The sequence below is a fragment of the Camellia sinensis genome, chromosome 11, assembly GCF_055761805.1.
Source record: "Camellia sinensis isolate YWXY chromosome 11, ASM5576180v1, whole genome shotgun sequence".
NCBI classification, from domain to species: domain Eukaryota; kingdom Viridiplantae; phylum Streptophyta; class Magnoliopsida; order Ericales; family Theaceae; genus Camellia; species Camellia sinensis.
Window position 1 is genome coordinate 85,777,407 of NC_138971.1, and position 22,742 is coordinate 85,800,148.

Below are 22,742 nucleotides of genomic sequence, written 5' to 3' on the forward strand. Positions count from 1 at the left end.
GTGGGTGGGCGGCAGGTATTAGATGTTGATCTGGTCGCTAACGAGTGTGTTGACTCGCGCACTTGGCAGGGGTAGGGAGGTATTATTTGTAAATTAGATATTGAAAAGGTGTATGATAAAGTTGGAAGTTTCTGTTGTATGTGCTGGAAATGATGCGTTTTGGGGAGTTGTGGAGGAAGTGGATTTAGTTTTGCATTTCTACAGTTTAGATGTCGGTTATGGTAAATGGGACACCATGTTTAAATGTGTTCCACATCGCCTGGAGTTGTTCCATCTGTGCTGGTTATAAAATTCTAGTTTTGCCTATTTCTTATTTGGGCTTACCTCTGGGTGCTTCTTTTAAGGAGAAGAGGGTGTGGGATGGAGTGGTGGATTGGGTGCAGAGGCATTTGGTAGTTGGAAGCGACAATATTTATCGAAAGGAAGGAGAATCACATTGATCAAGAGTGTTCTATCTAGTATTTTGATTTATTTCATGTCGATCCATGTGATTCTTGTATCAGTTGCGAAGAAGTTGGAGAAATTGCAGTGGGATTTCTTGTGGAGAGGAGGTGAAAAGGCTTTTCATCATCACTTAGTAGCTTGGGATTGGATTTGTGTTCCCAAGGCTATGGGGGTGTTGGGGATTCAGAGCTTAGTCTCATTTAATCTAGCTCTTCCGAGGAAGTGGTGGTGGTTTGTGGTGGAACAGGAGCGGTTGTGGAGGAAAATGGTGGGGCCAAAGTATAGGTTGGGATGGGGGAGTGATATACAGGTGAGGTGCAACAGTCACATGGACGGAGTTTGTGGAAGGGTTTCGGTCGGGGGGAGTTTTGGAAGAGGGTTTGTTTTTGGATTGGGGTGGGGGTTCGGGTCAGGTTTTGGAAGGATGAGTGGTGTGGAGTAGAAACTCTAGCTACGAGGTTTCCTTCGATTTTTCCAATTGCCCTTGATGAGGAGGCAACAGTGGTGTCTTATGCACATGTGTAGTTTGGAATGTTGGTTTGCGTTGTGAGGTGCAGGATTGGGAGTTGGGGCAACTGGTGGATTTGTTGGGTTTTTTGAATGGCCTTAGATTTTTTTGGTTGGGTGGGGGGAGGAGAAGGGCAGGATACTTTGGGGTGGGTATGGTGGAACTCCAAAGGGGTTTGCTCAATGTCTTCTTTTTATCATTCGCTTGTGGGCGGGGATGGTGCTCCATTTTCGTGGAAGAGTGTTTGGGTGATGGGTTGTCCGTCTTAAGTCGCTTTCTTTGTGTGGACAGTGGCTTTAGAGCGTATTCTGACTATTGATAACTTGATTCGTCTTCGTCTACGTCTTCGTCGTCATATTTTAGTTAATTGGTGTTGCATGTGCTGTGGGGATACGGAAACAGTGGACGATGCCATTGTTCAGTTGCTTCACATCTATGGATGGCCATTGTTGCTCTCTTTGGTTTGGGTTCAACCAGGGTTGACAGCGTAGGTGTTGCAAACAGAGTTTTAAAAGGCTTTCTTGAGGCTCGCCTCGCCTTGAGGCTAAGGTGAAACGCACCAAGGCTTTGATTTTTAGGCATTACTCTCCAAAGGCTTGCGCATCATAGTTTGAGACATGCGTCTTAAGTGCGCTTTTTACGCTTTTTGCGCATAAGCATGTGAGGAGTATGCACATGCAGAAGTTGCCTTGGCCATTTGTTAAACTTAGTCTATTAGATTGTTTAAACATAAAAAATTAAAAAGAATCCATTTTTACAACTATATTCTACAGGAAAAATTAAGTAAATGATCAATCAGGAAAAACATAGTTAATGGTCAAGTGAGAAGCTCAATCACTGAAGTTAAGAATATTGATTTCTCTTTCTATCCAGTAAAATGTTCAACGCATTAAAGCGAAAAGTATTTACACATTTATATTTAATTTTGTTTTTATTTTTTTAACGATTCAAAAATATTTAATTTATTCAGTAAATATTAAAATTTGAAATTTGAAATGCTTACGCCTCAACGCCTTGAGGCTTCCGCCTTGCCTCATGAGGGGTAAAACGCCTCAAGGTACGCATTCGCCTTTAAAAACTTTGGTTGCAAAGTTGGGTTGGGGGAGGGTTGGGAAGAGACGTTGGAAGGTGTGGTTGCTTGCGGGCCACTGTTTGATGTGGTTGATTTGGTTGGAGCGGAATAAATGTACCTTCACTAGCATGACTCGGTCGGTTCCATGGTTGGAATGACATTTGCTTACTGTGTTACATAGTTGGATTATGGTTTCAGTAGATCCAGATGTGCTGACCTTTGTAGATTTTATAGAGGATTTGATTAGTTAGTTATTTTGGGTTTGCTCTCTTTTTAGGTAGCTTGTTAGCTAGCCCTTTAGTTGGTTTTTGTATTCGTTGCATGACTTTATGCTTTTTTATTGAAGTTTGATCATTTCTCAACCCAAAAAAAAAAAAAAATGTGGTGCCATAACCTGATGACTTCCCTAACATCACTTAATTCTAAGAGGCATGTAGTTTCTGTGGAAGATTCTCCTTTAGATGTATAATGAGTAATAACACAGTTTTGGTTGCTTAATTAAGAAGCTATCTCGACATAGAAATTAGATCACGTAGTTTTATCAATCTTCACATGGAAATTCTAATCACATGATCTAATTTGAAGTTTTAGTAGCAATCGGTTGGCCTTCTGATCTTTGGAATGGGAAAAATTCCAACATCTAATCACCCACATCTTTAAATTTCTAAGCTAGAATATTCTCTCTAATGACACACACATGCACACCAGCATGCCCACTTGTTTATTGAAATTTCTCCTGAATTTTTAGACTATAAATTTCAGCAAGTTAGCAAAGAACCTTTGAACATTTCCATATGGTAAAATACATTTGTTTTCATGTTTTAGGCTACTTATTTTATTTTTGCTGATAAGTACTGAGTTTTAGCTAACTATTACGTCCATCTTGTTGTACCTGGTGTGGGTGACTGTTACTTGTCTCATTTGAACTTGTTTTGGCTGATGGTAATATGCTGGATGTCTTCCAATTGTAACTCGCTGCCCCTGCCTTTTTCCAGGGTTGGAAAAGGATGACTGAAAAGCTATAGTTGATTTTTGTGAATAATTACGATTTATCAGCTGGTTTAATTTAGTTACCTACTTGTACTAGTTATAGAGATTTGATTATTACTTTATTCTCTTTCATAGATTGTCTTCCGACATGAACGTTTCAGACATTAGACACTTGTGAATTATGTCTATGTGTTTTTATTTATGTCCATATTTGTTGCATTTTTGCAATGTATTTTAAATCTATGTTACATGGACTCGAATATGAGTATTGGATGTGAGTCTAGGCATCAGATCTTGATAAACCTAAAACTTAGGATATTAGAATATGCATCCAACAGTTGAGAAGGGATACATATCTTAAATACTTTTATGTATTGCATATTATATAATATTGTTATATAAGATACTGTAAATTATTAAAAAATGTATTTCAAAGTAAATGAGATTCAAAAAAATATAGAATTTATATCTCACATTCGTGTGAGAAGCTGGAAATGTTTCTTTATTAGCAAATTCTTCAAACATCATATGAAATTAGAGGATCCAAGTTTCTAAATTGGGTACGGGTATTGGACACATCCCATACCCTTACCTTTGTCATATTTGGTGGACACGGCCCACGGGTACAATGGGTTAACTAGAAGAGTGCATGTAACACATTTTAGAGATATCTCTAAAAAGATCCCAATCGTGCTGGTGACACCTAGGCAGTCCATGTAACAGTTCTAAAATGTTTTGCTCATGGTAATATGGTCTGGTCATCATATATATATGAGATGTTGTTTAAATCTCTCTTTTCATTACTTGCATTCTTTCTACATAATTGCTATGCTCTTTTGTGGCTTGTCTGCTATGCTCTTTTGTGGCTTGTCTTGTATGGTTTCTACATAAGTGCTCTTTTATGGTTTCTATACACATCTATTAAACATTTTCTCTTATATTGTTTGGATTTTCAGAGTGCTTCAGATAGGGTTTTGGCAGATGACAATTTTGCTACAATTGTTGCGGTAAGCTTTTCTTATTTCGTCTTGATGAGTAGGAATTTTATTTCCTTGGCATGTTTGTCTTCTTGAAGTCAGAAAAAATCTCATGGTTTCAATCATCTCAAGAATGAGTCATATCCAAGCAGGCTGTTGCAGAGGGAAGAGCTATATACAATAACACAAAGCAGTTTATCCGATGCATGATATCTTCAAACATTGGTGAAGTTGTTTGTATTTTTGTGGCAGCTGTACTTGGAATACCTGAAACTCTTGTTCCTGTGAGTATATTTTCTTACAGAATATGATCTTTTGTTTAATTCACTCTTATTTGTTGAAGTGTTCATGTAAATGACTCGTCTGATTAGTTCTTGTTTTCAACATAAAAGTTGGTGGCATGGCATGCATATTTTTGTGTGTGAAAACCTGAACATAATTTAACATAAATATAGCCATATACGGAGACTATTGCTTGGTGCTATGGCATACATTGGCTATCAGGCATGACATTGTGAGTTGGAGTTTAAGGGCAGCCACCTATGCAAATAATGGCAGAAAATAGGTCTGTATTTAGTCCACCATTCCCAGCACCTTGCATTGGCATGACCATTACTGGGTTCTCCTATTTAGGTTTCAGTATAAAAATGCATGATGCTTGATTATCTGGTATACGCTCATGGTCCCTTGTGTAGAAAGTTTACCTTACCATGACCAAACTGGTGACAGTGGCGATGATGCATTTGTGAGGTGTAAGGAGCGTAACGGTTGTTGCAACCAGAGCTGTGAAATTTCACACTTCTCGTATAATTTTGCGAAAACTTACCGATACACATGTTTTTATTTCAGAATCATATTTGTTTAGGTTTAAAATGGTTTTTTTTTGGGGATTTAGTATAGTTTTTATCCAATGTATGAACTGAATTTTGTACTTTTTTTTAAAGTCTCTATAAAGAAAGTTCACATTTTTCACTCAGCATTTAATGATTTCATCCGTGATACATTTATAATGCACTACTTTACTGTTATTTGTTTTGTTATTAATAGTTTTAGACTAGTGATATTATGTTGTGTTTCAAATTTGCAGGTTACATATGTTTAATAAATAAATATGAATACAATTATTATTTTATTGAAAAAATTAAAATCATATGATTCATATTTTTCAAGTTATATAAGTAAACCAAGCCAAACCAAGTCTTAAGTTCCAACAAATGGAGTCAGTTACATGAATTTTTGTTTTCCATTCAACTTTATCCAAGGCCATATTGTTAGTCAAATTAAGGAGATTCATATATCTATTTACTACACTAGCTCACGTCAATCTAGGTCTGCTTCTTCCCCTAACACTTCCATCTATCGTCACTGTATCACATCTCTTTACTACTGCCTCTATTGGTCTCTGTTGTATATGACCAAACCATCGGTTTGCTTCTTCCCCTAACACTTCCATCTACCGTCATTGTATCGCAACTTTTTACTACTGCCTTTGTTGATTTCCGTTGTATATGACCAAACCATCTCAATCTATTTTCCCTCAACTTATAAAACTTATAAGTTAGAACTACAAAAATAATGTTCAATAAATAAAAAACAGAAGTTGATAGAAGAGAAAATGCGCAAAAATGTGTTGGCTATTGTTATGTAACAATAGTAACGGCCGTGAAATTCAATAATACCTCTATAGCAGCCATAATGAGTAGTGGTAACTGCCCATACAGTTAGGGAATAGCATTACGTAACGATTACGACCTATTTTTAGAACACTAACTGTGACATAAATAAAATAAATTCATCCATATACTTAAAAGCTATGTCCTCATTCTATTTTCAAATCTGTTATTTTATTGGATATTTTTATGTTTCCTTGATGTCATAGCGAAGTAAAGTTGAGTGATTGATTTTTCTCTTCCAGGTCCAGCTGCTCTGGGTAAATTTAGTTACTGACGGATTGCCTGCCACTGCTATTGGTTTTAATAAGCCAGATTGTGATGTGATGAAGGCTAAACCTCGTAAGGTAATCAAATCGATGTCCTTTATAACTTTGTGGTCTTCTGCTATTTGATTACTTTTAGTCACTTTTAACCATTCCGTATAATACAATTTACAACTGAACTATGATATTTGTTTTTGTTAAATTAATTTGATCTCTATGTGGCTGCTAATGTGTGGTGCTTGTAAAAGGCACAAAAAAAATAGAGAATTGAAACCTTACAACCGTTTGAATTAGAAAAGGATGTTGTAAGACTCTGAACCTCTGTTGCTTTTCTCTCCTTGGTAACCTGATGAAGCATAAGTTTGATCTAAGAAGCATGGATACGGAGACAAGATGCAGGGATTCTAAAAATTTAGGATACGGACACACAGGAAATATGGGAAAAAGATATTTTCATACATTTTTATTCACTATGTATAAAAATATAAATTTAGGATACATAGATTTGAGAGATATCGATGTATGTGTGGGCGTATTTTTATTTTTTTTTTCTAGTTTTCTCCTCAAATCAGCTTTCTAAAATTGTAAGAAAAATCTACGAAGGTGTTCCGAGTGTCCAATCACAAGACATGTGTCCATGAAGTATCTCCAACGTATCCTACAGAAAAAGTAATAATTAAAAACATTAACACGCTACATGGTGTGTCAGACACATGGACATGTGTGTACCCACCATGTCGGTGCCTCTTAGAGTTTGATTAATCTTTCTTCGTTTACGAATTATGTAAAATCCATTGGTGCTTCAAGATGGCAGAATATGTCCCGACGATAATAGGGTTTTACAATAGATAATTTTATTTAGACCTATGTTTCAATGGTTTATGCTATCTATTGTCTTTAAAAAATTCAAAATTTTATAGAATTGTATGATTGTTGGTCTTTGAAGGAAATTGTTTGATTTTAGATAGCGCTTGTGGAAAGTTTTTATTTTTATTTTTCTATTTTTTGTGAACTGTTCCTGCAATGTTAAGAGATGTGATTGATTTATTTATTTTTGAAAAGTGAAAAATAGACGCTGTAAGCTTCTGTCTATTATGCATCATAAACAAAACAAAACTTTTGGTTAATGCTAGTATTGGACCTTCCATTGTGTTTGGTATCAAGAATTGTGTTACATGGGCTTGTCACATTACCCCCGTGTTCAGACCATGAAAGCTGATATAGTATAGGCCAAAGTGTGGACACTGCTACTGTTACCAATGGAAGAAGAGAGGAACAGAATGAAACGTGGTCAAAGAGAAAATTTCATTACATGGTTGGAATTTATCATTTTTGGAGCTGGAAACCTAGGTTGAATAGGTTGCCAAAGGCAATCATAGTTGTGATGGTGATCTAGACTTCTCCATATAGGTGCAGCTGTAAGAAAATGTTTGAACTATAAATAATTTATTGGCAAAATTTACAAACAAAAGCTCGAGTTTTCTATGTTTTTAAATAATATAATTTATTGTTTGTATAGCAAAATAACCTCTAATATTATATATGCTTACGACTTCTCAGCCACCATTAAGTGAGTCTGTAATACTGACACCAAATCTGAACAAGCTGACACTTAACTTTGTCCTTGTATCCCAATATTGTCCTCGTATCCCAAGCTTTTGAATTAGAAAGATTATACTATTAGATTTGCACTCACATGTGTTTAGTTGTGGTTTTGTGAAAACATCCATATTGTTTATACATCGTTTTCATATTGTTTTGATTTTTTGGTGAAAACAGTTTTCATGTTGTTTCCTAAAAACTGGGTTGCTTTTAGAAAATTTTCCTGGAAAATAGTTTGCCAATTTTTCTTTGTTTCTTGGAAAATGTAAACTGATAGCAACAAACGAACACAACCAATCATGCCTATAGGTATCCTTGTACATGTAAAATAGCTGAAATGACTCACTTGGTTTTCCTCTATTTAGATGAACAACCTTAAATGCGCTCAATGTTCTTTCTGACATGGAGAATAGAGGAAGCTAAATTTACAAATAGTTGAAAATTTCTTGTGGAGAAACTAACTCTTTATCTAGGTTGACTTTATCAAGGTCAACATGGAATTGTAGAAATGATTTATAAATTTCATATGGTAAGAAATATGATACGGATGCGAGACACAGATATGACACGATATAAAGACAACACCATGATAATTTTCCAAGAAATAGCGTACAACACTACCAAGGACGCAACAAAAAATAGATATACATTGAAAAAAAAATAAAAATTCCTTTCATTTTTTATACTGAAATACATATATCTTTTGTTAGCTAAACAATAAAAATCACTTTTCGCATTCTACGTGCAAACAAAAAGTTCAAATATCTATTTTAGAATGTTCTATTCACAAAAAAATTGGAAGGCTTTGTTCCTGAAATTTAAAAAATTTGAAAGAGGGGGATTAAGTTATATATCCGCATTGTTTTTATTTTATTATTGGATCCCAAGTAATTTTCTTCAAACTTGCAGTGTGTTTTGTGTGTGTCTAAGCAATGGACATGTGTGTCTCCCAAATGTTCGAAGTGTGTTTGGTTTAAAAAAAAAATATATGTTGGACAGGTTTGGATAAAAAATATGTAGGACAGGTTTGGATGAGTGGCTCACATGTATCGGGGAGTATGCAATGAGTGTTGATGTCCAACGTCCATCATTTTATTACGAGTGTCCATGCTCTTAGGTCATAAGAGTTAAAAGTATTTAGCCTATCACCTTAACTTTAAAAAAAAAATAAAAAAAAAATAATGATAATAATAATAATAATAATAAAGGAAATGTGTTATAGCTGTTTCAGCAAGAAGCTGGTGGGGTGCATTTTAATTGTGAAAGATTTTCCCAATTCTGTTTTGAGCATGGAAGAGCTTTGACATGATTGTAGTTCCAAGTGTTTGAGTTGAGAAGTTGAATACCTTAAATTATTTCCTGGTAAAGTCTAAAACCATCCTATTTTCATGTCTTTTACAAAAATTACACTTGTAAAGTCACCTCTATTAACTAAAATCTAATTGAAGAGTAAATTTATTTGTTGATGGTACCTTCTAGTGGATTGTCTTAAGAAATATGTTGTAGCATATTAGTGTTGGAATACATACTCGTATCAAGTTCTTCCACAAATTTAAGATGTGAACTCGTGCCACACAAGAGGTTGCACTTTGTATAATATATGCATTAGTACGGTTGAAAACTTGTTGCATACTAAAAATTTCTGAAATTTATCTTTTTATATTTTTATTCTTGGTGCATTCTTCTTCTGTATACGAACTCGGTGGATCTGCTCTAACCCTCAAAAATAGGAAGAAAAGAAAAGAAGAGGGGGTGGGAGGTGGGGTGGGTTTGATACCCCCAGCCTCCATTTGTTTAAAAGGATATGTGAGGGTACGAAAAGTTTTGTGTTAAATTTTTTCCTAATAGTGGGCCATTTTCTGGGCAGTAGGGTTCATGGCGATTGCTGCTAGGGTATGGTATGTGCTCTGATGCCATGTGAATTTACAAACAATATGTGTATTATCTCCATAAACAACGATTACAAGCTCTAAATATATATACCAAGAACTAAATACTAATTAGGAAACAAAAATTAAGCGTACTAATCCCCCCTCAAAATAATATTACAGTTTCCACAATTCCATAATGATGGTTCTTTGTTTCTTGTATAATTCATTGAATTGTGAATCTAGTAGTACGTTCGAGTGTTTTTTTTTTCTTAGAAAGGGAAAAACTTTCTGATTTCTATGATTTTACTTTTTTGTTTGTTTGAATGTGCAGGTTAATGAAGCTGTTGTCAGTGGTTGGCTATTCTTTCGTTATCTAGTTATTGGAGGTATAGTCTGTTAGCACTTCTTTGTTTTTCACCTTGTGGTCCAATTTGCAGAATGCTTCTTACAGCATACCCATGAGAGAAATTTGGATGAGTATTTCACATGTTCACTATTCAAGTTTTGCAAAGATCAATAGCAGGAGGTTGATTTTAGTTCAATTTTTTGAACTGTTGTATGACTGAATTATTTGGTTTTTGTAGCTTATGTTGGACTTGCCACCATTGCGGGATTCATATGGTGGTTTGTTTTTGCTGATAGTGGGCCTAAATTACCAAATGTTGAATTGGTAAGTTCTATCTCATATTAGACTACTGTGTGATATTTGCTGCGTTTGTTTTTGGTTTTGTATGACATCAAACCATGCTTTTGAAAGTCGCCAACTTTATAAACTCAACAAAATTTGACTTCAGATTAGTGTGGATAGAACTACATACAGGCAAAACGAGGCGATGGCACCCTTGAGTTCACTAATTTCACCCACATATATATTTCTGTACATGCATGAAAGATGAGAAATACGTTGTTTTCCATTATTGGCCTCTCGTGTTTTTTAATTTTTTAACAAAATTTGTTTAGTGGCCTCTCCCAGTCTCTTATATCTTGTAGGTGCTCCACTGATTCTATTTTTTGTGTTGATAAATTTTGAAATTATCGTTGGGTTTCCTAATTAATAACTTCCTACATTGGTTAATTATGATTTGTGCCTTTCTCTATCTTCTCTATGTTTTTATGGATATAAACTATTAATAAAATACATATATATACACGCATGCTACTCTGTTTCAAAGGGTTTGGCTGAATGGTTGGGTTGAGCAAGGGGAAGAGGTTGAAGGGTACGTCAATTTGGCCCCTCCCAATATAAATCCTGGTTCCACCCTTGCAGATTAGATGTCTTAATATAAACAGATCCAAATTCAAAGAAATACATTTTGGAAGAATAGTAAAATATTTGACCAAATTTCGGAAAATCCAGACGTAGAATTTAGACAGAAATGTCTTGAGTTTTATTTTATTCTTATTTAAATTCAGGCTAAATCCAATAGAAAATTCAGCTAAAGATATTTAAGAATTTAATTCCCACTTTAATCCATAAAGTTGGAAATTCAGTAAATATCAGATTAGGATTGATTTCAAAATTGGCTATGTTAGAGACTTGTCCCACGTTGCTTCTCTAAGCCATCCAAGCTTGGTTCATGTGGCCTAGAGGTTTCTTCACCTATAATTAATTAATTTTGAGTTAGATGTCTCCAAATTTGTTACAAGTTGACTGGAAAAATGTGGTTAACCTTGCATCAGTGTCCCTATTATGAGTTGATTTATCGGTTATACACATATTAAAGCGATGGTCTACAAATTTGAGGACAAGTTTATGTTCACACTTGGCTTGACATATTGTAAATGGAATTGCTTCACTTTCTTCTTTTTGGCTTCCCTTTATATAATTTCTAATGGGCAAATTACATATACCTCCCTCGAGGTTTACCTAAATTATAGATGCCCCCTAAGGTTTCGAAAATTACAGATACCCCCTCCCCCCTGAGGTTTATATTTTCATAACAAATTGCCCCCTGAGGTTTATATTTTCATAACAATTTGCCCCCTAATTTGTTATGCAAAACCTTCAGGGGGGTATCTGTAATTTTTCAAACCTCAGGGGGTATTATAATTTTGCTAAACCTCAAGGGGGAATATGTAATTTGCCGATTTCTAATTGTCAATATATTTGTATTTGATCTTTGAAATTGCTATAACTTTACATCTAGCTGTGAAAATATTCTAGCTGCTGTCTGGGTTGTGTGTCTTTCAGTTTCTATTCAGAACCAAATTATACAATAAGCAACCATGCAGAGCTACGAAGCGTGTGTACGGGTATGTGTATTGGTACGATACCGGTGAGAGTCGATATGGTAAAATCTAAAAAAAGTAGGGTACAAGTACAGTTAGGTCCGGTTATAAAAACATATTTTTATTTTTAATTTTGAGTAATGTAATACAAAAATTAGTTTAATGCTTTAGTTTGTTAAGAAGATCCAACTTACAATTCATATTTAATGGCAAAAAGTAAAGGTATAAACAAAAATTACATGTCATTATATTAAATAACTTACAAGTCATAACTTAGTTTTAAAATCATGCTAAGCTTAAAAAAAGAACAAATAAATAATGTCTAATGAAACTAATTTTACCTCTATATAGAACAAAATATTGTTTTGATTGAGGTATGCTATGGCTTTAGTGTACTAGGTGTGTCTGGGGTACGGCAAAAAGTAAGAAGAAAAAATTTGGTACATTTTTCGTGTACAATATGCATGAAGAAGTACCATACGAAGTACAAATACCCATGGTTGATAGAATCATATGATTCACGATTCGATTCATACGATTAGATACAAGTTTAAAAAAAAAAAAAAAAAAGATTCGAATTGTGCTGTTGAATAAGAAATTGATTGAATCGTACGATTCAATTTACGATTCACTATGATTCATTGTGATTCACTACGATTCATTACGATTCACTACGATTCAGTTCTATTTTTATTTTTGTTTACATAATGCATGAAACAACGTCGTTTTCGCCAAACTATGAAGATATATTGAAGAGATACGTGGTACAGGTACAATATGTTTGAACTTAATTATTATTATTATTATTATTATTTTTAAAAGGACTCTGCTAACACTGCATATGTCTTTTTTTCAACAATAAGCATTCGGCATTTTATTGTTGATCCCATGATCTGCATTGACAATGGTTTGATTTTCTGTTCAACAGAATTATTGGTTGTGCATGCCCATAAATTATCCTTTTTCTACACTAACATTTTGTACTAGTCAATGACAGTGCTTGTTGTTGTTGAGATGTTCAATGCATTGAATAATCTCAGTGAAAATCAATCTCTCCTGTAAGTATTCACTTGAACCTCAAACTTCATCTCAACTTTGATACTGTCTCTGTCCCCATATCGATTCATTTGAATGCTGAATGTGTGACATGTAAAAACATGGTTATAGCTAGTTTCTTGGATTTCCATCTTCTTCCCATAAGGTACTGTATAAAATCAAATCAGGGAAGAATAAAGATTTTTAGGCCTTGTTTGGTTTGTGTTTCTCAAAAAATTTTGGGAAAAATTCTCTACAAATAAGTTTTCAAAAGTAATCAAACCAAACAAATTTTTCCAAAATTTTTTTTCAAAACTTGTTTGGTTTACGAATTTTCTAAACAAATCTCTCTCTCTCATACACATCAAATCAATCACTTTTTCTAAAACTCTCTCAAAATAATTTTTCAAAACATCTTTTGAAAAAAAACCAAACCAAACAAATTTTCGTACTTTTTATCTCAAAACATGTTTCTCAAATACAAACCAAACAAGGCCTTAATTTTTCACTAATACAAGTGGCCATGAAACACTTTTAATGGTGATAGATTTGGAATACTGCTTTTCATTAAGATACTACTTCTTGGCTTCTCAGAAGTGCAGCAAACTAAACTGCATGAAGAATACCATTGAAAATAATGTTTGCAAAGCAAAGTGTAGTTGAAAGGCTTTGAAAGAACATAATTGACCACTTGTAAATTTGGCTGTTCTGTTTCTCCTACAAAATATATATATATATATATATATTTAAATAAACAAAAATAAAATAAAATCTCAGCTGTTCATTTGACCCAATGTTTCCACAACCAAGCACATTCACACTTGCAGGTCTGAAGACTCAGCACACACACAATGCCAAAACTTCCATCCTTTCAATTGGCCTATTTTAATGCATTTGAGATGCTGAAATCCTCAGACTCCCTTCCAAATGTAAACAATTTTCTTCAAATCGGGAAGTTTATTGTTGGAATTCTGTTTGTTCTTTGTACTATATATTTATAGATAGAAGGTGCAGAGATCAAGGCTTTCTTTAAAATTCCTACTGTATTTGTTGACCAATGATAGGTTCAGAGTCAGCTATGTTAACCATCTTTTATAATTTCAAGCTACTATTATAAGTGAAAGTCATATTTTTGTCTTTCATTCTCAGTTGTAGATGTTGTTGTTTATTCAAACACTGAAAAAGAAAATAAATAAATACCACTAACCTGTACTTTATTTTTAGTGTTATCCCGCCCTGGAGTAATCTGCGGCTTGTTGGTTCAATTGTACTGACCATGCTCCTTCATATTCTTATCTTGTACGTGCGACCTCTGTCTATTCTTTTTTCCGTAAGTGATTTATCTTCTACTTCTATCTATTTACTGCAATTTCTTTTATATGATTCGACTTTTTTGCCCCCTTACATAAGGTTGTTAATTAAAATATTTGAATTTTGTGTTGCAGGTGACGCCATTGTCTTGGGCTGAGTGGATTGTCGTTTTGTATCTTTCATTTCCTGTGAGTAGTTTGATTACATTCCTTGTTTGCTGATGTTCATATTCTCTCTGAGTATCGGCGCTTATTATCTTGCCATGTTGGTACATCTTCTGCTGCTAACTGCGTTATGATATTGTTAAAATTAATAGACAAATGACATGAATTGCTACTTTTTTCTTGTTATTGATAGAGAGTGGTATTCTCTGCCCCTGTCAAATGTGTTGCACATGTGTACCTGATTACTGCATTTCTCTATTGTGGGTTAGTTTCCCTTGGAATGTAGGTGTTTGGTGTAGCTTATAAGCTGCTTTTATCACCTTTTAACTTATATTAAGTTAAAAATGAGTATTTGGGGTAGCTTAATGGGATCGATTTATGGCTTAACACAGCTTATTTTGGCCCCAAATAAGCTGTTTATTGCAACCACTGAAAGAGGTGCTTCTCGGCTTATAGTTTATGCAGAAAGCTGTGTTAATGGGTGAAATTATTTAAACATCCCTTGGATTTTGCAAGAATTACAGCTGTGCCACTATATGAATATCCCAACCATTCATTTCACTGCTTCTCTCCCTCATGACTCTCTCTCTCTCTACTCATTTTCTTTGATTCTTTCGACTTGGCAACATGACTTGCCGACAATTACCGAAGATGGGTGACGATGCGGCCGACAACTTCTGAAGCTGGGTGACGACAATCAGATATGTGTAACGAAGGCAACTCGTTGCCTAGATGACAAGCACCTGAACTTGTTGATGATTTTGGTTCAGTTCTTTACTATCTTTGATCCCTTTGCTACAGATTTGGGTTTGATGATTTTGGATCACAACCACCAAATAGATTTCGATTTTGATTTGTACTTTGCTTTCTACGATGGTGGTTGTTAATCTGTAGCAATTTATGGAAGAATCCAATCCACAATTTAGGGTTTTTGTAATGACTTTGAGAAGAAAAAAATCCAATTTACGGATTAGGGTTTTGTGCAGTTCATGATGCTCTAGTCATGGAACAACGGGAATTCAATCGATGTTAAATCAGACCCAAAAACTATTGGGTACATGTATAGTACATGTCACGACCCGAACCCGCCCCTATGGGTTAAGGCCATAACCGGCCAGTAATCACGAGATTACCTACGACCTCAAACCAAATAAGACAAAACTCATCAGAATAAAGGAGCCAAACGGAAGCAAATTTAAAACTTTGTCCATAGAGCCGTGCTTATATGCACATCGTAACATTCCACATTTACATATGTTAATAACTCACAACAGAAAGTATAGTAGCATAAGGTTCTGTACAGACAGGATCATTCAAATCTAAGTCAACCAACCAAAACTATACACAGACGTATACCAAAGTCCTCGCCAACATGACGAAAATACACAGAATGGCAAAAGGGCGAAGACGTGTCTCGTGCGTGAGACACAAGGGCTGACTCTTCAAAACTTTGGTTGTTCCATACAGACTTCACTGAGGCTGGGTCTAGACCTCTCTTGGCTCACCTACAAACACATGAATGAGCGTGAGCGAAAGCCCAGTGAACAATATCAAATAAAGAATATACATTGGAATAATATACCTCAAACGGCCTTGGGCCTAGTTTATATTTCTAACTAATACACACATACATAGACATATGTAAGTTAGGTAATTGCGGTTCCAAACACATCATACGGCCTCGGGCCCAATTCATTAGTATCATTCAGGTCAAACTGGCCTTTGGCCCATTCATACTTTCATGTCAAACTGTTATTCATGTCAAACTGTTATTCGTGTCAAACTATCATTCGTGTCAAACTGTTATTCGTGTCAAACTGGCCTTTGGCCCATTCATTTATTCATGTCGAAACGGCCTCTGGCATTCATTCATTCTTGTCAGAACGGCCTCTGGCCCATCCATTCATTCTTGTCAAAACGGCCTCTGGCCCATCCATTCGTTCTTGTCAAAACGGTCTCTGGCCCATCCATTCATTCTTGTTAGAAAGGCCTCTGGCCCATCCATTCGCTCTGTCAAAACGGCCTTTGGCCCATCCATTTATTCTTGTCAGAACGGCCTCTGGCCCATCCATTCGTTCTTGTCAAACGGCCTCTGGCCCATCCATTTATTCTTGTCAGAACGGCCTCTGCCCCATTCATTTGGTATAGCAAACATTGTCCACCAATCGAATCAACGAATCTTATAAAACTTACACGGACGTAAGCAATTGGGCAATAACATATTTCAGATATCTTTGTTAAAATATTACTCACAGTGATCGGCTGGTTGATTTGGCCTGGAGCTTGACCCTACACATCACATAACACATATGGGTCACAACCGATTCAATCCGTTCTTTAATTCACATATTCCTCTCTAGGCTTTATTCTTATTCTTCTAACTCAATTACAATGCTCAATGCATGCCTAAGAGTACTTAGAAGTGACAGAGAATGGAAAACGAAACTCAGAATGTCTTTTCAAAATTTCAGAAAACAGGGTCCCCGCTCGAGTGTGGACTTCCCCGCTCGAGCGGACCCATGAGGTCTTCAAAAGTGCTGGATGCATCAAAATTACGCTCGAGCGTGAAGTCTGGCGCTCGAGCTGAAGGTCTGTCTACATAGCTCCCCGCTCGAGCGTGAACTTCCCCGCTCGAGCGGACATCCAAGTCTGCAAAAATACTGGAAGCACAAAATTCACGCTCGAGCTGCGGTTTCCCCGCTCGAGCAGACATCAAATTTTTTGGGTTTTTCAGAACATGTTCTTGAGCTCCAACTCGACATTCAATGGTTCTAGATGCATGCTTTTGGCTCAAACTTCACATAATCATATACTAACACGGTACCAACACCAAATTACAACACGATGGAGCTCAATTTCACAAATTAATCACATGTATGGCTCAAATTGACCCAAACTCATCACCAACACATTAACTTTAAACATTCAAGACCAATACCTCCATGGTTTGTACTTGCATGTGGAGGATACTCATTATTCTCAACTTAATTGGTGAAGAAATGATCAAATATATGGACTTAAACCAAAAATTCAACATGGATCATACACATTGTGCTCAAACATGGAAATTTATAGCAATTCCTTACATGCATGTGTTCTATGACTTTCAATTCAACAAAACCAATTCATTTCTGTTACAAATGGTACAAATGATGCTCCAAATCATGAAGCTACACAGAACTACTCATGCATGTAAGGTTTGATGCTCCATTCTTCATATTTAACATGCTACATGCTAGAACACCCAAAATTGTAACAATTATGCACATGCATGTTCATTTTAACTTCAAATTCAGCTCAATCTTAGCCATGAGCTACCATACTACTTGATTTCACAAAATTACATAATTCATAAATCAAGAATTGATTACTCACCTAGGAGCTTCAAACACTCAATGTTCTTTGAGTTTTAACTTCCAATTTCACAATCTTGGATCAAAATGCATAACTCCTCCTCTCTCTCTAGAACCGGCCCTCTCTCTCCCTCTCTAGAGAAATCTCAGCCCAAATGGATAAAAGAGAGGAATTGAGTGCGTTGTGCCCTCTTATGTAAGTCCCACTAGTCAAAATTATTAATATTAAATAATTGGGCACTTAATTGATCATTCTGAATCTAATTATTTTGATCCGAATCAATTTTCAATCAAATTTCACCGTAGGCTCTAAAAATTATGCCAATCACGATGGCGCAATCAATTTCAGGTTCTGTGGCCGATAAGGCCTTCAATTTAAATTCCAAAGCAGATAATCAAACAGATATTCCTATGGTGAACAGATAGAAATTCAAAACCACATATATTCATATAAATGGCACTCAAAATCATATCAAACACATAATCATATGCATAAGGAGGATCAATTAGCATAATACGGAACAGGGGTATCACAGTACAAATTGTAAAGAAACATCCCATTATTTGGCAAAATATAATCTTACTGTGAGACATGTTCTTTGGAAGGAAAGCTTTCCTCCATAGCTTACCCACATATCCAGATTGCAGTCTTCCTGTGTGTAAAAAAATTATGAAAATAGTTCTGAAAATGAAATTTTGAAAAAAAAAATTATTTTTCACAATTTTTGCATTTCTTATAAGGGCAAAATGATAATTACACAATGAAAGGTAGTATACAACTTATTCTAACAAACACTACCTTCCAGCTTAAATGTATAATCTAACATCTACACCAAACAAGCTAACAACTTCTATTTAAAGCTATAATCTAATAATCTAAAAACGGCCCCTATGTAGTAAAACTGATGGACGGCTAATATGTTACTTTCCCATCCATAATTGAAATGTAGGGGATGTATATACCACATTATTATGGAGAAGCAATCTTGTTATTTACTTATTTATTAGACATGCCTTTGGATCTAAATAACTCATTCGACACTTGTCTTAGAAAATTTAAAAATGAAAATCATCAACAACAATCTCTAAGTCAAATAGTTGGGTTGAATTTATGTTTATAGTTCCATTGTAGTGTTTACATTTAAAAGACTGGCATTGAAGGATGCCTTGCTCTATGATTGGAATTAGCAACATCTTTACATTTAGTACCCAGACATTAACGCCAAATTCTATTTACTTGTTGAATGGGTTGTGAGAGTTAATAAATAGGGAATTTCTTCAATGAGCCTCAAATATGGTGGTGGCTTAGTTAAATTTTCAAATCACACTTTGTTTTATGGATAAAATCTCATTAATTACTTTTCTTTGTTTCCTTTCTAGTTGTCACCGTGTCATGGTAGCTTCTCTTCCATTACTCAGAATAGCTTTAATGATGTCTTCAACTGATAATTTTCACCCCTTTCTTGAATAACTTCAGCTCTTTTCCTGAATAGCTTAGTGAAACCTACAGTAGCAAGTAATATCTTATATGTAGACTATTTTGTTTAATTGTTTCTGATTTAAATATAATACACTGCATCACTTTCTGTTTCATATTTGGATCTCTTTCTTATTTGACATTACTTACGATATTGTCAACCTGGCATAGGTTATTATAATTGACGAGATACTGAAGTTCTTCTCAAGAAATACAAGTGGTGAGGTCATCTTAATTATTTTTTTTCCAATTTTATTATTATTATTATTATTATTCACATGCTTTGTGTAAATTGTACTTACATGTGTGTTATATGGACTCTTTTATTTTCCCCGACCGTGCCCATGGAATATAATAAAGGTAAGAGTGCCATGTGTCCAACATGTCCAACACCTGTAAATTTAGACACTTGAATCTTCTAATTTTTTACGATGCTTGAAAAAAAATGAAACTTACATTTGCTATTAAAGACACATTTCTAACCTCACACATGGGTTAGAGAGGAATATCACGTCTCTTAATCATAATTAATTTCATGTACATTTCTACATAATTTAAAACATCTTATCTAAGTATATTATATTATATGATATGTTATATATATATATATATATGTGTGTGTGTGTGTGTGTGTGTCCATGATGTGTCTCCATATGTAACTTTTGGACACATCTCGATATCCTAAGATTAATGGTTGTGAATGTCCAACTTTTGGACAGATACCTGCACCCGATACTCATATCCAATTCCATGTAACATAGACTACACCCCTTAGGTTTCTAACAATCACAACACCCTCTTATGTTTCTGAAAAAACAATTTTCCCTTGTGATGATGATTGCAACAGAAAATTTACATATTTTATTATTCATAGTAATTCTTACTTTGTTTGAGGAAAGCATTTTGTAATTAAAATATTTTTATGAATTTTTTTTTTTTTTCATAAAATGTTTTCCTATGTCTAGTTGCGACTTTGAAACTAATGTATTAGTTGTTGTATTAGTGTTAGTGTTAGTGTTAGTGTTAGTGTTAGTGGTAGTAGTAGTGGTAGTGGTAGTGGTAGTGGTAGTGGTAGGAGGAGGTGGGGCAGTTGGTGTTGATGGCGGTGGGGTGGTAGTCGGGTGAGGTGGAGGTTTTGGTGGCGGAGGTGGTGAAGGTAATGTTGGCGATAGTGGTGGTGGTGGTGGAGATGATGGTCGGGTTTTTGGAGGTGATGATGATGGTAATAGTATGGTTGTGTTGGTAAGACTTAAGTTCGGAAAACATTTTCTATCTTTTGAAATTGGAAAATATTTTTTTCCCAAATGAGCTTGTTTTCCATTGACCGCCACAAAACATTTTATGTTGCTTTTGCTTTCTATAGTATCTAACTCTAGAAAATACGAAAAATATTTTCTGCCAAAACAAATGGAATGTTATTCCAATCCTAACTCACATTGAGTCATCAAGTTACTCTGTCCTAACCCCATTAATAGTGATCACCTCTAATAGTCATTGCCGATGACTACCACCCTATGAAGCATCGACACTTCAAAATAAGTGCCGTATCCGTGTCGGACACGTAGACACTTTGGGGACACGTATGGGACACACCACATGGCGTGTCGCCTTATTTAATTAATTTATTTTTAGGGAATACTTTGGGGACATGCTAAATTGTCTATTTCCCCATTTTATTTAATGCTTGTGATGAATATTGAATGTTTATTATTTTTTTCTTAGATTTAAATACTTAATAGATCATCCATAAAAAATATAAACTGTAAATGTTAATTTGAAAGTGCTTTTAAAAAAAAAGAATTAGAGTTAGTTTTTCTTAATGTTGATTGATTGTGAATATAATATTAATCTAGATAGCAAATACATATATATATATATATGAAAACATATTTTACTGTCGTGCCCGTGTTCTCATAATTTTGAAATTGCCGTGTCCCGTGTCTGTGTCCATGTCCGTTTCCGCATCCGTGTCTGTGTCTGTGTCAACGCTTCTTAGCTACCACCCAATCAACCATCTCTAAAGTAGACCCATCTCTGTGTGTGTGTGTGTGTGTGTGTGTGTCTGTCTGTCTGTCTCTGTCCATAACCCATTGCCATGCAAACCATCACAGACCACAATTTATAACCTACAGACAACCTCGTCCATAATAGTCTAATAGCTAATCCTGTTCAAATATATTTTGCCTCGTATCAAGCTACTTCTATTGGGAATTAGATTATATTAATTTCACCCTTGGGAGGACAGGTTGTCTTACATGGGATGAGATTTCTGATGCCCGCTTTGAGTGTTCTATGTCCACAATAATCAAAAGATACACTAACATATTTTGATGGTTGTTCTTCTTGTTGTAGGAGCACGATCCAAGCTCAGAGTGAGAAGAGTTGATATACTTCCAAAGACAGAATTACATAATAAATGACAAGTGGAATATGTACCAAATTTGGCGCGACGTTCAGGTTGGCCTACTAACCTACAGTTTGTTGTGAAACACCATTCAGTCATGTTTCTCTCTTCTGCTTTCATCTGCATTGTGCCGAGGAACTACCCAAGATGTTTCCAATACAACTGCACAGACTATTCCAGTCTGCTGTGAGTTTTATTCTCATTCACTGATGCCAATTGGCTTTATATGTTGTAAGAAATAGAAAAAGGACAACTGCTAGTATTCTCGGATCTCATAGACTACTTTTCTCAAAATGCTGTCTGACTATAATTTATAGAATTTAAGGGGTTTTGGTTTGGCATAGAACAAGTACTACTCACGACCGCCTTCTTGTATACAATTTGCCCTCAAAATACATGGTCCTGAAGTTACGGTGAAACAAACATTGTTCAGATTGATTTTTTAAGCAGTTGAATCTTTGTCCATGATGACTCAAATTCTCGTTGCCAGAGGTTGCTTTTTCTTTTTAAGATAATGGAGGTTCATGGGCTGCCGAAGATTTATATTTTATTTTATTATTACAATGTATTACATACTAATGAGTCACAATAACAATATATGTCATTATTACAAAGAAAATTGCCACCCAAGATTGATCATAAAGGTTCAAGAGACATCTACCTTTTAAACATAGCAAAGTTAATAGTGTTGGTGAGATATGCTGGCTAGTAGTAGTTGTATTGTACCAGGTTGATTCAGCAGCTCTCAAACTGCCAATCTTGAAACTTGGCAGTTGGTTGAAGATGGCAGTTTCGAACCAGCTGGATGGGTGAGTTGGATTTTTTTGGCTTTGTGAATTTGATTACACTAGAATTTTGGCCTTAATTTAAATAAAGAAAAAATCAAAGTGCAAAGTACACTAGTAGTCACTTTATTAGGAAAAATTTGTCCAAAATCCCTCCCTTGAGCCATTCTTTGTTGAAAGGAACACTAAAACAATTTTTATTGTGTAAAGTCCATTAAGATAGATTTTTCTTTCAAAGACACCAATATTGTACAGGTGCATTTTTATTGACAAATTTACCTTTTTAGTTGAATTCAGTAAACATTTCTGCACAAACAAACATGATCTCTTCTTCTTCTTCTTCTTCTTCTTCTTCATCTTCTTCTTTCTGATGATTGTCAATATCAATTTCAATGTCATTATCGTTGTTGCTGTCGTTATCATCATTATCAGAACCAGTGGGAGGAGAAGGATCAAGTCGAGCAGTGTCGATGGCCCATTGGACCAGTTTCTGCACTCCATCTTCATCCACTCCATCATCACTTGCAATTGTTCTGTTACTTATTGGAACACAGTCGAGGATCAGAAGAAAAAGAAAAGCGAAG

The 22,742-nt window shown here is 35.2% G+C and overlaps 1 pseudogene across 1 annotated transcript in view; it reads left to right on the forward strand.

Annotated features, from left to right (window-relative positions):
* Positions 1 to 21,850, forward strand: part of LOC114273390 (calcium-transporting ATPase 3, endoplasmic reticulum-type-like) — a 167,733-nt pseudogene extending 145,883 nt beyond the window's left edge. Inside the window, exons 11-20 of the transcript XR_014344580.1 lie at positions 3,971 to 4,021; positions 4,144 to 4,275; positions 5,907 to 6,008; positions 9,732 to 9,786; positions 9,985 to 10,070; positions 12,617 to 12,687; positions 13,889 to 13,994; positions 14,110 to 14,163; positions 19,141 to 19,189; positions 21,322 to 21,850. The product of XR_014344580.1 is annotated as a calcium-transporting ATPase 3, endoplasmic reticulum-type-like (transcript). The remainder of the gene's footprint in view (positions 1 to 3,970; positions 4,022 to 4,143; positions 4,276 to 5,906; positions 6,009 to 9,731; positions 9,787 to 9,984; positions 10,071 to 12,616; positions 12,688 to 13,888; positions 13,995 to 14,109; positions 14,164 to 19,140; positions 19,190 to 21,321) is intronic.
* Positions 21,851 to 22,742: the final 892 nt, after the last annotated feature.